General features: G+C 46.8%; 1 protein-coding gene and 1 long non-coding RNA gene across 5 annotated transcripts in view; one reads left to right on the plus strand and one right to left on the minus strand.

Moving 5' to 3' along the window:
* Window positions 1-16,361, minus strand: part of LOC136999454 (uncharacterized) — a 147,278-nt gene that overhangs the window by 120,470 nt on the left and 10,447 nt on the right. The window lies entirely within an intron of this gene.
* The window catches only part of ci (cubitus interruptus), a 75,326-nt gene that overhangs the window by 43,094 nt on the left and 15,871 nt on the right, over window positions 1-16,361 (plus strand). The window lies entirely within an intron of this gene.

Here is a 16,361-nt window from a genome sequence, read left to right on the forward strand (position 1 = left end):
ATGAATGTCTCCACGGTTGGCAAGAGAAGCGAAGGGATCGGTTAACCTGCTTCCTGTTGACTTAAGCAATTCAGTTAACATGGGGCGCGCATATGATGTTTTCGTCTATCGATTCTTTCGCTTGGAAAAACTCAACAATGGATAAATATTGTTATAGCATGAAAACATTATATGTATTCTTAAAATATCCAGGTACAATCGAGTATTTAGCACACTTGTTTGATAGTCAAATTTTTTTCTAAAATTTGAGAAATATGCTTTTCTGTTTATATAATTAATCGTGCACTTTAATTGCTTCATATTTGTAAATATTAAAAAATCGATTCATTGCGTATCGTAAAATGTCTTGTCAATCGGATGTTCAATTGCATGTAATTTGAGCTTTCCTAAAGACATGACATGGTATTTAATTTATTTGCAAAAGAGGGAAAAGCGTTTTCTAATTGAGAATTATCTCAATTAGTGACATTTACGGTTTTATTTTTACGAGCATCTTTGTGTTCTCTCTTCCATCGTTCACTACACAATTTTCCATTCTTGTTTCTCGGACTTGCTGAAGCGTAACTCAATCTGCGCGACAATATAATTGTTTCGTGCGGCCGGTCGCGAGCGCGGAAGCTGGGGGGAGCGCGCGAAAGAGTTGCAGGGGGGAAGGAAGTCGGAAATGGAGTCGGGCGTGCGCCAAGTCGCGCACGGGTCACAATGAACCGGCGGGGGCCTCCCGTTTGTTTGCCAAACAATCGACGGCGCGATTTAACCGCGACGAAAACAACGAGCAGCAATCGGCAAAACGTTCCTTTCGGCGGCTCGGCTCAGAAAGACGACGGTACGTTGATGAGAAAACCCTTTCGATTGTTCGGATTCAATTGTTTAACGGATCGCGAATCGTCGATCTATGCTAATCAGAAATACTTGTTTTGCATTCATCGTAACGAGTGTATTGACGCGAGCGCGATAAAAGAATCTCGAGCCTCGCCGATGGAGTCGTTTATCGCTTAATCATCGCTCCCACAGAACGATGACTCCTAGACCGCGTGCTAACGCGTTTAACGCCAATAAACCCCACACATACACGCGCGCGCGTAATTCTACCTCCTCGTCGTCTCTTCTCTCGTCTCCCTTTCTCTCTCTGTCTCTCGAGTCCTGCCGACAATACGCCAGTCGCTATAAATACATACGCTCGCGTGCGCGAATACGTCGCGACTGTCGCCACGTGTGAAGCAGTTCCGAGGGTCTCTTTCGCCCCGTTCCTTCTCGCTCCCGCGAGAGTTTCTCTCTTCGGCCTTCGCTCACCGCGGTCGCACTTCTCGTCTTCTGCGCCCTTCTCGCGCGAGAATCTTCCTCTCCGGAGGAAGATTCTCGGTCGACATTTTTCTCGTAGGAATGCGGAGTCGTTACGTTCGCGAGGCGTTACGATCGAAACGCCCGAGATGTTCTTACCGGTTCCCGAGAAGATTCCGCCGCTCGAGAATTCGAGATCGCCTCGCGAAATTGAAGTTTCAAAAGCTCGCTCGCTAATAAGGAGTCATTGATGATTTTCTTGTTTATTTAAAGCCGGGATGTGGAAGGCAAATTCAGAGATCGCGCTTTAAATTACCCGAATAAATATCTTCAATTAATTACGAGAGGCCGTGTTTCGATCGCAAGATCTCTTCCAACGCGCATGTATTTTCTGATAAAAACGTTAGAAAGACGGAGCTTGGAGGAATGAACAGGAAAAGAAAAATGCTGTCGAGACTACAAGGTTACAATTTTTTTGCCTCGGTGCTATAATAGACGTCACGCAGTCGCCCTAGTCAGGCTACCGATTCGGCAGGCCTTCCACGAAGGGTTACAACTGAAAAAGGTTCGGTGGCATGAATTAAGGCCGACTTCTGAGTAAATAGGCGCCTGACATATAGATTTCTACTGCTTATTACTGTCTTGAACTCTATCTGTCATTTATCATTCATAATACGCGAGCTCTCATAGTTCTTCGTTAAGATATCTTAAAGTATCTTTATTTCAACTTAACTTAAAAAGTTAAAGTCAATTGCTACATCGTTACGATATTTTGTTATTCTTAGTGAAATTAGTACGTTTTCTCGTAAAGTGAGATTTCTACAATCTTGACTTTTAGGTCGTCTCAAACAATTTGGAGCTCGAACGAGGAATGTGTCTCGATAATTGACGTACTTCAAGATAATCGGCTACTGTTCCCCTAGATCTCTGTTAGTTAATTCTTCTTCGGGGCCTGTGAACATTACAGACGCGTCATCCTGGTCCCTCTCGAGGACCTCTCGGGACGAATACTCGGACACGAGGACGCCCGAAGTAACACGAACGCATGCGCACACCCGCGCTGGAGGACTCCGTCGTCGGAGCAGACATCTCTTTGTTACGGGGTCCAGTTCTTTCCCCGTCGTAGGAAAGGCTTCGAGTCAGATTCGAACCAAGTTGATTTTACTCAAATTGCTCAGAGTAATCGCCCCCGAAAAAAATTAACGCCCGGATAAATATCGAGAAAAAATGCAATTTATTTTTTCGAAAATTAATATTCTGATACATTTTTTAACGATGTATCCTTGCGTTATTTATTCTTTCCGAATTATCGTCGAATTTGTGTTTTATAAGTGAGAAAGAATGAATTCTCGCGAGTTTGTTTGAGAAATAACAACGTTGCTCGTAACTTTAAACTCGAGTCTCCACGGGCAACGTTGATCACGTGGAGATCGGATCGCGATTGTTGCTACCGGAACGCAGAAAACGGCCGGTAGGTCGGGCCGAGAGGAACGTGTACGCTAGTTAGTTAGTCGCGCTCGTGTTAGTAGCCGCAGGTATATAGGCTCGTCTCCACGGATGCAGGATACACGAATGGGGGATACATATTTGTTACGAGACGATGTCGCTCCTCGGCGCGGACGTGATTCGCCTTCGCGATTCGAATAAAGACCTCCGCCTGGGTGACTTCGTTTCCAGGGTGAAGCTCGCCTGGAATCGCGAACATGTCTCCAATAGGGAGACTGCGATTGACGGTCGGTTTCGAATGCGTCCAGCACTCGACCCCTTTTGTTTCTTTTTCTCTTTCTCTCTCGATCGCGTGTCCGGACTCGATAACTACTTGATAACGTTTCCACGAAATAGCGCTGTGTTTTTACGAACTGCGTGATAAAAATGCAACTCTTCAATCCACCGAGAGACGTTAATAAAGTCTAAAAATTCCAAAGATTCGTGCTGTATAAAACCTGATTTTTTGAGTTTGTTATTTAAATAATTAATACTTGAAATAATTATTAGCAAGAGAAATCATAATTTGCATCTGCTGTATCATTATCCACGCTTATACCGACGCGATTGTTTTAGATGCTTGACACGATTGGCCTCCATAATTGAAATAAAGTTGTCTTCGAAGACAACTTCGTCTTCGGGGCGGGGCTCGTTAGGAATGAGAAGTACGGCTTCAACAGCGACCAATCTGGTCGATTGTTCACGTCAGTCCGGTCAGTTCCGTCAATCAGGATTTAATTGAAATTCTGGTAAAGAAGACACCGTACCGTCCGGCGCGCACCAACTCGTCGACGATGCTCGCTGTGATTCGACGCTCGCTAATTAAGCTTCGCGCATTTCCCGCACGTTGCACGAACGGACTAATTAACGACGAAAGAAGACGCGGTGCGCGCGAGCGTCTCGGATTTATTTGCCCGCGTCAAATGATTTAATTACAAGGTGCGGGCAGCGAGACAGAGCGGTATAATTCGTCGGAGATCGCATCGGCGACGGCGGATCGTAAGTTCTCAGTTAAATGAAATCTGGGAATCTCTCCAACCGGGACGGAGCAACCGACGTCTCTCGTCTTAAAACTTTCGCGCCACCGATCACGCATCGATCGATTACTCGTGGCGATAATTACTCCAGCGGGAATTTCGTAATCTCCACACCATGCGCTTAATCGGTGATTAAGGCTTAAACGTGTCCCCGCGTCCCTCTTTCTGTCGGCTTCTACTATTTCTCTCCGCGTACGCGCTCTCCACACTCGCTCTCTCGTTCTTTTATTCGCGGCATTACTGTCTTTTTTTCGCCGATCTTCACTAGGGCACTCATTAAGGGAGGACCGGCGGGACGGAGAAGAGTCCCCGGCCAGTTCGTAATTAGTGGCACTAACGAGGGACGCTTTTTGCGACGCGCGTACGCACACCGGCGTGTAAGACCAGTGCGTTGTCCGCGAGAATCAATTTTTTCTGCGTTTTCCTCCGTCTAGGAGAATATTACTTCGCGTCGCGCTTTATGATCAGAATTTTATCGCGTGAACTTTCAGAAACCGAAAATTTAATTTTTTCCTAACAATGAACTGTATTGCTGGATTATTATTGATGTATGAATGTTGCTTTTGCATATTATTTGAATATTAAATCCAGTAACTATTCGGAGCTGCTCAATCATACAGTTGTTTTAAAAACACATCAAAATACTGCAATGTAACATATAGAATTAAGATCCGAAGTCGACCTCGATGCAGTCCCGATCGACCAGGCTGAGAGACCCTCGGCAGGTTTCACCTGTTCTTTTTTCCCATCTCGAGTGCTATCTCTTTTAAAGGGCCCAACGCACACGTAGACGCTCCTAGTCCAACCGGTCCACGGATACAACCATGCCACTGTGTTCAAGGTGTTCATGGCGCAGCCGAAAAACGCTGCGAGAGTTCTACGAGGAGGACGGAGACGGGAATGAAGGAGAAACGGAGAGAAAGAGAGAGAGAGAAGTGCGCGTATCGGAGATACGCATGTATGTGTATGAAAACAGAGACGAGACACACCGGCGTAGCAGAATTATTTATGATGCCTGATAGAGACGCGGTTCTGAGGCAACGTTGTCTAAGAGGCAGGAGACCCGGCTTCACGCACCGGCATTCCTGCCTTCCTTCTCGGTACTCTCTCTCTTTCTCTCCCATTCTTTCCCCCTTTCGCTACTCCTTCGCCTTCTCTTCTCACTCGCCAACTTCATCCGCCTGCACACTCGTCAACTTTCACATCTCTATAGCTTGAATCGGTTTAATGACGAACAGGCTCAACGAGAATTGCCAATTGTGTGTCGCGTGTTGCTGTAAGCACGCGATTTTACACAGACGTGACGTCGTTGAGGAAAACCCTTGTAGATTTCGTAATGCGACACCGAGGAAAATGAGTTGACGAATAGAATATGTTGAACAAATGTCATCGCGGATATGTAATTTATTTTTTTTTTTAATGAGATGAAAAACAATGTAAACATTTGTTATGTAATTACGCCTGAGAATTGATATGTTTTCTTCGAAAACCGGTAGAATGTTTTGCCTCGGTCGTCCCGAATTTATGTAAGAAGCGGATCTGTTTTTAACACTCTACCTTGGTTTTCTCTCACCTGCTTTCGAAACGTTCAGCACTGACATTCGACTAATTGTCGCCCAAACATTAACGCAAACGTGCTCAAAGTTTTACGATCTTTTTCGGCCAACGGGCATCTTCTTTCACTAATGTCCACTTTCGTAAAAGTGGAATGACTCTTTCTCACGCGCTTTGTAATACCTAATTTCTCGTAATACCAATAATTAAATTCATCGCTCGTCGACATTTCACTGTTTTCCCTTTTTTTTTTAATGGCAATATTGTTAGTGAGCATATGATTATTTTGTAAATAGTTCGAATTACCTGTCTTAACTCCAGCTACACAATATGTGCTGGCGAACAGAGTAAAATGAATACAAGTGGATAATGACGGTCAAGCGTTTGCCCACAGGAAAGTTATAAAGGTCGATTTTTAACGGTCGGGTACGTACACGCTATGCTTCGTGTCGGGACGGCGCGATCTTCTTCCTTTAACGCATTCTCAAACACCTGCTCTAATCAGAGTACATTATGTTTCCATAATAACGGAGGGTGTAAGTGAGGAATGATCAATGACAGCTGAAAACATGCCCCTCGAGGTGCCGCGAGATTCTTTACTCTTCTTAATGATAATGATTGCTGCGTTTATGTATCATCAAGTGCTCGTAATTTTATTGCTCATTTAACGTTACTTCGCGATACAGTACAACACTTTTTCAAACTAATGTGCTTGACGCACAATTACGTTAATGTAAAATACTAATGTTAATTCAGCATAACTTAATTTAAAATCCAATACCCGCTTCTTACGCACTCGACTGTTTTTACGATCCGCGCGGGAGATCCTTAATAAGAAATTTCGTTCCTCCGAAGTATGGAGAGAAAGAAAGGGAGGGGGGGGGGAGGACGAGTACATCCATCGTACGGCGGGGCGAGAGCCCCCTGCGCGCCGCGGTTGCCCCGCGAGCGTAATAACTTAATTACGCGATGCCGCGGCGGGATAACGTTCGGGTGTTAAGCGTGGGGGCCACGGAGGTTAAAGCGGGGCCCCGAAGTTCCCGCTCGCGGGTCGGAGCGGGGAGAAAGGGGGGGAAGTGGGTGGACGGGCCACTTCGGCACTGTGGGCACTGCGAGAAGCGTGGGCGTCCTGCTCTTTGGCCCGCGGGAAGTTTTTTGTGGGGCGGACAGAGCCGCATTCTCTTATTTATTACCCGGAATATTAAGTTACCCACGTTATACCACGGGGCACTGTAAGGCCCCCATGGATCCTCGTAACTATCACCACCACCACCACCAGCAGCAATAACAACAACAGCACCGACATCAGCTCGGCCGCGCTCCTCCGCATCGTTCCATTCTCGTCGCCCTCTCTCTCCCCCCCTCCCCCCCCCCTCCCAGCCCTTCCTTCGTCCTATCAGAGATCGTGGACGCTAAGGGCACGAGGTACCCCGTAGAGCGTACTCTCTCTCCGGCTTCTCTCACCGAAGAGTCCCGCGGAAAGTTTCGTAGGAGGGTGGGCGCGCGGAGAGGAGCTATCGCGGATCGGGGATCTAAATTGATTTCAGATCTCGGAACTCGATTCGATCCGCTCGGAGTAACGCGGCGTTAATTAAGAGAGGCTGCACCACCGTCTCAATATAGCGGCGGATCCCGGCATTGCGAAATTACGATCCGCCATTCCCGCTACCGGTATTGCCGACGGTGCGCTCGGACACCCCGCCGTTGTCTCCTTCGAGAAATCTGGCGCGGAAATAATCGGAGGCGGGAAGTGTCCGCTCGCGCGATAAAGCTCGAATATCTCAGCTGAGCTGAAGAAAAAGATTTCAAGCTAGACCACTGCGAGAGACGTGGAGTCTCGCGTAAGAAATTCATCGAATTTTCCGCTGGAGCGCGGCACGCGATCGCGGTTAGCCGCAAGGTTTTAATGCCGCGAGGGCAGCGAGGAGCAGCGAGCGGCACAGACGAATCGACGACTTGTCACGACGGAGACAATGTAAAATTTAAAGAGAGACAAGCGGCGGTGGGGCGACGGGGCGCGGACGGGGAGGATGAAACTGTGTTTTTGCGTGCGTACAGCGCAGCACGATGCGGCGAGACGGGGCCAGGTATACTACTCGCGTTAAGGTCGGCATACGAAGCGGAGAAAAAAAAAAGGAAGCGAAAGAAAAGAAAGCGGAGGAAGAGAAGCAGGCGAAGGGCCTAGGGTTTCGCAGCCTGTTTCGGTCGTTCATAAATCCTCCACCTTAGCTCCATTCCCTCCCTCCCACCCCCCTCTGCCTTTCTTCCCTTTCGCGCTTTCGCACACACGCGCAGCTGTGCACACACACCGATCCACCTTTTACTTTCTTATCCAATTTCTTATCCCCCTTCCCTTTCCCCTCTCTCCGCCCTGCACTGTCCGCGTCATTATAGTCCACGGCCTCTCATTTGTTTCCCTGTCTAAGCTCCCATTCTGTGGCGTGCACAGGGGGGGAAGTCACCCGCACAAAGTCGGACACGGGAATGGCGGAGTGAAATGTACACTCGCGGCGCGCCGTTCGAAGGAATAAAGATGCGAAAATAAACGAGCGCGAGAGTGAACGCGAAAATTGAAAGTAATATTGATCGCGGGATGCGCGTGTGAGCTCAGACGGATCCATCGTTATCGTTTTGCTCCGTTCTGTATCATTTCGCGAACAGATTGCCTCAAGTATTAATCAGATCGGGTCGGGAAAGCGAGTCAACACGGCTAATCGACAGCTTGGCATGTGCGCGACTATATTATCTGTATGTATGGTTCTATCTTCGAGAATAGTTTGTTGCCGCGTGAATTATCTCTGACGTTTAATATGCAGATAACCCTTCGCGAGCGGACTTCTCCGAACGGGCTTGCGTGGCGAGATAACGAGATAGCGTCCCTCTATTGTAGATACAGAAAAGGATATCATTCCAGAACGGTGCTTGAACAATACGTATTGTACATATCGGAGAAAATTTTGAGAATTTGAAAATAATCCTTGCAATTTGGGGAATTATTTTAGGTCCGTTGTATAAACATTTTCATCCGTGAATTGACACAAGTCATGATAATTATATTGTATTTGAAAACAAAATTTGATCTCAAATTGAATGTGGACGAATGTGCACGATTGCCACATGTCCTATTTTGTTTTCCGAAGTTGCGCGCACATCTCCGCAACCTATTCATCATTTTGTCATCGATTTACTACATCTAATACACACGTGCGGCGAGGCGCGCGATCGTGCCGGAGTGAAAACCACACAAATCTGACTTGCATCCGCGCGTTTCCGGCGATCCGCCGATCGCGATTACATATGTCTCGGCGATTCGATTCCAGCGATCGGCTTTACGACGCAGTTTCCAGGACGCGATATACGTCTCTGGTCGCCTATCCGCGCAGGTTGCATCCGGGCGTGCATAGGTGCCCGGCGGGATCCGCTCTCGCGCTCACGGTATGTATCCGTGCGGTTACATCGAGAAGGTGATACGCGCTCGCGCACGCGTCTCCGTGTCGGTGTGCGCGTTTCTTGGTAGAGAACGACGGAGGTGGAGGTGTGTCGACAATCAAGATTACGTGGGCGGATACACGCGCGGCCCAGCGCCGGCGGCGGCCTAGCAGTTCTCTCTTTCTCCCTCCGTGTCTCTTCTTCTTATTCTGCTCTATTCTCTCCCTCGCTCCTTCGCCCGTGCATCCCGTCCCCCTCTGGCGCAGTCGGTCGAACCACGGGCCCTTGTAGACCCCCTCTGGGCTCACCTCGCTTCGCTCGCCACCGACGCGTAGCTTGCGCGTACCGGTCTCCCGCGCGCTACACTATTTACAATTCGCTCTCGGTATCGCGAGTGCGAGCACCGAGCGCGCATCCTCGCCCGCGCGTATTGCGCTTCGATTCGGAATTGACTCGCCTCGCCTTCGGGCAAGCTCACTGACAGAACATAATTTTATACTTTACGAGATACGTACGACGACTCTCATTTGAGCTCTCTCGTGAAACGATAAAGCTACAACAGTATCTAATTAACAACTCCATTAAATTCGCTTAATAAAAAAATTAATGGAGTCTGTAAATGTTAAATTGCAGTTAGTAATGGTATTAGAGCTGTACACGCGCTGTTGTGTCAACGTAATTAAATACAGCAAGTCCGCCGATTAATTCGGAAATGTCTGATCGCTCCCATCCCGTCTACGGAACTGGTCCAGTGACACCGAGATCGTCCGGTCGCCGCGTCCCTTTCCCTTCCCTTCGTCCTGTCCTCTTCGCGCCCGGTACACGTCACGGTGGTGGTGGTAGTAAGAGGACTCGGGATAAATTCATGAGCGCGATGTCCTCACGACCACGTAGCCGCGCGCTTCGAGCAGTCCGAGCATGTAAATGTAAAGAGGGCTTCGCGAGAAGCGAACGAGCGGAGCGCATTTTATTAGCGCGCAAACGCGCGGGGAACAGCGCTTGAGAAGTGGAAAGGGCGACGAGGTAAGAAAGAGGGAACCTTGTAGGCTCGCGCATTTGGACCGACCTTGCCTCGCGCGAGTACATGCGCACGATTACAGCGTCGTTTGCGCCGAGTCCCCTCGCGAGCACGGGCCGAAGGGGTGAGAAATTAAAGGAAGTTGTGCGAAAGCGTATATAACGCAAGATTCATTCCACGCGAATTAAACATTCTCTTGAAGATTTCTACGATTAACAAAAATAAATTTGCTTAAATTTTGATTATTTTGATTTGTAAAACGTCCTGACAGTCACGCTTGGTTCTCATGATCTTTTTTCTGTTTTTTTTTTGTTTCTTAAAAATTATATTTTTTACAATCTGCTTGGTTGCCCTTGTTAAACAACGTGTATGCGAGAAAATATTTTAGTTGAAAGAATGCTGCTATTAAAATTCCCATGTTATTGCGTTATTGCGTGCCGTGAAACAAATATCTTGATGCCGTGCGCGACAAAAGCGCGACTTTGTTCGAAAATAAGATGTTCCGCGCGACAAAAACTCAATTTTACAATCGCGCCTTCCTTCAACATCGCCGGTGGCGTAGCGCAGACTCGTCATTTTATCCCACATCGCGAGCGGAGAGCGAGCGTAATTTCAAGCGGACGGAATGAAGCGTGGCGTCGCGATAAAAAGGGGGTCCGTAGTTTCGTGTCATGTTCGCGCCATGTTGTACATTAGGCGTAGGATGTACGTTTCGCGGCGAGCGGAAGATGAAGAGAGGCGGCCGGATTCGCAGGTAATTGTACGAGGCAATCACGGGCGCGTTACGGCGTTCTGCCTAAAAAGCGTGACAAAACGCGGTAGCTCGTCTAACTCCGCGCGCGGGACAGACGGAAAGAGATAGAAAGAGAAAGGGAGCGAGAGAGGCTAAAGCATAACTAAAATCTTCATCAACAGACCGGAGAAATTTTCCGTCGATACGTCTTTAACGCGGAAGAAATTCGAGAGCGACGCACGCTCATTGTTATTCGACGAGGAGACGAATTTTTTTTTCTTTAAGTATCGTTCAAAAACACGAGGAGAGAACGGGTTACCGGCGTCGCTTTCTTCGCGTCGATAAGCGTCCTTCGATTCCTCTCAACCCGTCAATAGAGTCATTAGTCACGGGTTCTCGATGTACCCACCATATTCGTCTACCTGCGGCCCTCTGGATGCCGATCTTTCCCGCCTTCGACGAGTGCATCCCACGCGCGGCACTCGACGCTTCGTCGCAAAACACTTCATTATATCCCATATTTTTTCGGGATTTACGATCGAAAGCAACACCCTTAATATTTCGGCGTTAGACAACGGAATACGGCTAAATGAATGATTCTATTCGGAAAATGTCGATTGTTAACATTCCATTGATCGGGGTAAAACGGTTTTTCAGCGTTACACAGTTGCAACGATGAATAATGCAAGTTGCGTCGCGCGTAACATTTTCGCGCACGAATTACTTCGTTAGCGGCGTCTGGCTGACGACGTTCCCTGCCTGCCTCGCATGTCGATTTTACCGAAACCTGAAAAGACAGAGGCGACAAAGAGGCGGCGAGGTTTCTAACTTGCTGCAACCCGAAAGACGGGAGGGACGGGACGTTGGTAGGCGTCGCGCGTACAAACTACGAAAGGATGTATTCTGGTGTATAATCGTATCCTGCGAGTAAATCGCATGTTTCAGTTGTGTCCTAACAACGAAGCAATAAATGTTCATTAAAGAGATACTGCGTTGAAATGTTCTGTTATCTATGTATGTGTGACTATTTCAGTGATAAGACATTTGTGGAGATAAATGTTATTGCAAGTGTAGAGAAGAATTTGATAATACTTCAAAGTATTTCTTCCGCATTGCGCTTTAATAAAACTGTCAAGTGATTTAAAAAAGAAGCCTTTACATATTTTTCCACAAATTTTATCGCAAAGATAAATATTCAAATACTACTTTGAAATCCTTTCGAGTTGGTTCGCGATCGCGAAGAGGATACAACAGGCGAAGAGGTGCAAACTCGTCGAGAACCGCGATAAATCTAGTGGGTGGTGCGATAAATTTCTTTCGCGAAAACACAAAAAGCGCATTAACGTCGCTCGGCTATGTGTTCAGGCGACAAAACTGCTAACCGCGTCTCTCGCGTAAAGAAACTTAATGGATTAAAAAGCAAATAACTGGCAATTCTGGCTGATAATTTCAATCGCGATAGATCAATTTTCTGTTCATTAGTTAATTTATTTAACTATAATCGATATCTTTGTAAATTAAAACATTGTACGTGCGACAAAACATAATTTTCGTTCCTAATTTAGGTGGCGCACGGCATGCGTTCACAAGCTACGGCGATCTAAATCTTGGAGAAAAAGCATTCTAACGTACTAATCGCGCGGATTGTTAATTCGCGCGTAAGTCACGGCAGGCGCAGTCTGTCCTCTACGAAGCATCCGAGGACGAATCTCCGGCTTAAATGAATTAAACGCACGTACGCAAGACGCGCGCGCCACGCAGCGTTCGAATAGCCTATAAATAACACTACGAGCGGAGCATATAGCGCCGTTAGGCTGGATTTGCAACCGAAGGCGCGGCTCCGATCGATCCGCGACGACGGTTCGCATATCGATAGGCCGGCGACCGATCTAGCGTGTAAATACCTTGATTAACGAGGCTCTACCTGATCGCAATCGAGTTTCCCCACGTTCCAAACTCGTCGCGAAAACATCGCCTTCGTTCGGATTCTCGAGCGGATAATTTTATCAGCACAGCATGTTTCCCAAGTCTTGTCCGTCGTTTTAAACTTTACTGTTATAGCGAGTCTCATTATTTCTGGAACCGCGATTATTCTAGAAAAGAAGTTTATATAAAAATAGGAAAAATAACTTGCGGAGAAAAGAAAACGTTTCTGGTACTCCGCATAACTGTATGACAGTCTCACTGCACGAAGTGTATTTCGACTCGTTAAACTCACGTAAGGGTAACTCCGAAGGGCCCGCGGCGCGCTAAATATAAAATTATACGACTTAACTGAGCGACCGCGCGAGCTTTTCGTAAGCGCCGGAGAACTATATCTGTATGTCCATCGAAAATAATTCCAGGTCCGCGACGTTTCACGACTTTTCGTAGTAGGAGCTTAAGAAGTTCATTGCGGTGCCTCAGTCGCTGACACTCTCGACTGAGAAAGCGCGATCCTGGCCCAGCGCCAGGATCGCAACCATAGATCAGCCGTGAAGAGTGTGCGGAGTTGTGAAAAATCGCTTCGGGCTACACACCGACGTCGATGACTGGATTATGTGAGTTACTGAAATCCCACAAGGGAGACGGACGTGAATGGCGTTGTTCATCTTCACTGTTAATTTACAATTTTTACAATTCGCGAAATACTATCGTGTCTCACCGTGCAGCGAAACTCGCGATGATATTAGAAAAATGATAATTTCTCAATACTTTTCTTCAACTGTTTTATCTTCTGTCTTTTCCCTATTTTTCATGTTTGAAACGCGTCTTTTTATTGTTAAAATTATTAGAATAGAATTATTAAAAATGATTAGAAAAGAATATCGAAACTATCGCATTTAAAATTTCTTCCGAATTAAAATCCATCGTTGCACTTTTGGTACAAGTATAATTGCCGGTGCATTGATCAGATCAATACAAAGCAATATTAACAGTCGACACTAAATTCCTCGGGATTATAAAAATTGATACAGCGCTCATTAGGAGGCATCAATTCTGACGAGTCGCGCGAGATTACTGTTCGGCAAATTGTAAAGAGTCATCTTACATCGACTCGCACATTCGCATGTAGAGAGGGATAAAGTTTTTAGCAAGGGCCAAATCTCTCGCCTTTCCACATCGTGCGTTGATCGGCTTTCGGCTCGCGCTTAAGCCGCATCTTTTTACCCCGCCTCGGTCGTCTCCTCTCGTATCTGCACGAGGCTTCTTTTCGTCGTCGCGGTCTCCGTTTTTCTTTTTCACGTTGCGAGGCAGCAGGAGGAGGGAAACCGGGCAGATGTTCCCGGGCACCGCTTAGCTCGCCTCATTACCACGAGTCACGTTAATGAGCTTGCGAACCTTAATTCCTCACCCGGTTTCGTCGTCCCATCCCCCTCTTCTGTCCCCCCGAGATTAAACCAACCGAGACGTCGCGTGTCTGCCGGCGATCGACGAATTATCAGCGGCGAAATTTCAAGAAACCCTCTCTCGTGCATTTTGTAATTCTAATTATTACAAAGTACATACATTTTTGCGCGTGCGGACTACTCGACTCGAACAAGTTTTCATGTTTAATCTGTATGAATATAAACGAGAATATTACTATAAAATTATTCAAGGCATAATAAATTATGCTGCCGAATTAATACTTCCGGATTGCGTCGGCTTAGAAATGAAAAAAACGGTGGGATTTAAACTTTCGAAAAGGTTCCGAAAATCAATGGGATTCAGCATTGTTGAGCGCCGCCGAGAAGAAACGGACGTGCGGTGGCCGTAAGAATTTCAAGAAGACCTCTGGGTTCTCGAGGCGGATGGGTCGTAGATAAAGATAGATGCGTCGGTTTCCGGCGTGTCGAGTTAACGACTCGAGTTTTATCTGTCGGTGGGGGCTGTTTCGGCCGGATTGGAAACCCGCGGCGCGCAACAGGGAAGGAAGATGCGAATGGACCGTGCGCGCGACAAAGAGACCGAATTTCGAGAGACAGAAACAAAGAAGAAATGAAAGCAAGAGCGAGACGGAAAAGCGTGAGGAGGCAAGAAAGAAAAAGCGAAGCCTGTGCGCTTGAACGTATCTTTTGTGCGAACCGTTTAAACGTCGACACAAAAAAAACGATCTTAATGTTTAAAGGATATGCTCCGAATATTTAAAAACAAACAATGATAATGAAGTGAATGATCGGTTCAAAATACATTTTCGTAATACGTAATTTGTACTTAATAATTTTTATGAACGATTATTTCGTCGGTAGCATGGATATTTTAAAAACTCGTAAAGTGCGACACGCGTTCAAAACGGAAGGCGAAGGGAAGAGGAGGAAAATGGTAGAAAAGGAAGGAAGGACGGCGAAGCAGAGGCACAGAACCATACCTCGAGTCATCTGGCAGTCAGCAGGATTGGAAATAGACACAGCGCACTCTCTTTCTCTGTCTTCCATCCTTTTCTTCTCTCTTCCTACGCCGAGGGCTCTCAAGCTCCGTCTCTCTTTCGGCCATTTCTCTCCCGGTGCGAAAAGAAAAAACGAAGAACACGAGCGCGCCGTACACGACGGAGTCGACGATGTTTTCATTGTAACGGTGTCCCCGGTCCCTTCCGATTCTCGCAGTCGACTTTTTTACGAGATCTGCTACTAAGCAGCCTGTCAAAACGCCCTAATTTTTGCTTTAGCGCTCCGTGGAGAGGAACAATTATATCACTAATAGAAATAACATTGTCCACAATTAAATTATAATAAAAAATCATTAAGGTTCAATCATTTTTCATAAATTAATAAATATAGCAGTGGCGATTTTGATTATTTATTTACAATTTTTTTGACATCCGGTTCAGCAGAGATAATAATGCAAAAATTCCTTCTCTCCCCCGTTTCGAGAACGACGCGGAATTGAGAGATCCGTCGACCTGTCAACGAGTATCGCGACAAACGTTTTAACACGGTCGACCACCGTAAGCGGGTAGCCAACAGACAGTAATCAAAATCCGTGGACACTGAGCAAAGTCAAACAGTCGACCCGGTTGTCTTTACTCAGCAAACTCATGGAAGCGCGGAGCCAATATTTAGACAGCGACCGACTCAAACATCGTAATCCACCTTAAAACGTTACGACACGCGCCAATCGTTCCCCCATCTTCGTCCCGTGCGCAGCAGCGTGCTGTTTGCTTTATCACTCGCGGCGCACCGTAATCATCCGCGTCGGTTAATTAAATCTTCATATTTGTCTCACAACATTGGCATTTTTCCCCCTTTATACTTTTCACGCGTTTGAGTTTCGATTAGCGAGGAAAATCTCATTCTCACGTGGCCTCGAGCAGAACTTGACCTTCGGTCACTCGTCGTTACGGACGTTCCTCTCGGATACTACGCAGTAGTAACGTGAAGTTACGATCTTAGGATTCAATAAAGATCTCGGACATCCTGATCGTAGCGTAACGTCCTAACTAAAAGAGGTAAACTAGCAACAATACTTGAGGCAAGAGTCCTCGAAACGCTGTTTCTCTTCTTTTAATTTTTTTTTTTTTTTCAATTTAATGAAACTGCATTGATTTAATGTTATTAAAGTTTGACGCGAGCGACGAAAGCGCGCGCTCGACGATTTTAAAAGACGCGATTTCGCCCGCGAGAGAGATTCCCGTTAGCGTTAGTCTAACGGAGGAACGTCGGGGAAAAGAGAATCTTTGAAGACACCGGACACGCATCGTTTCTCGATGTTTCGAGCGTGGCGAATTGCCATCATTCAAACGAGGAGACGCACTGCCTCTCTCACGGCGGTTAGTCCACCTCTCTTCTGAACCCCGGGGTTCCCTTCCACGAAGCGAACGAGCGGGCGCATTGTGACGTCAGCGAGAGGGATGACAAACAAAAAC

Source organism: Linepithema humile, chromosome 4, assembly GCF_040581485.1.
Source record: "Linepithema humile isolate Giens D197 chromosome 4, Lhum_UNIL_v1.0, whole genome shotgun sequence".
Lineage (NCBI taxonomy): Eukaryota > Metazoa > Arthropoda > Insecta > Hymenoptera > Formicidae > Linepithema > Linepithema humile.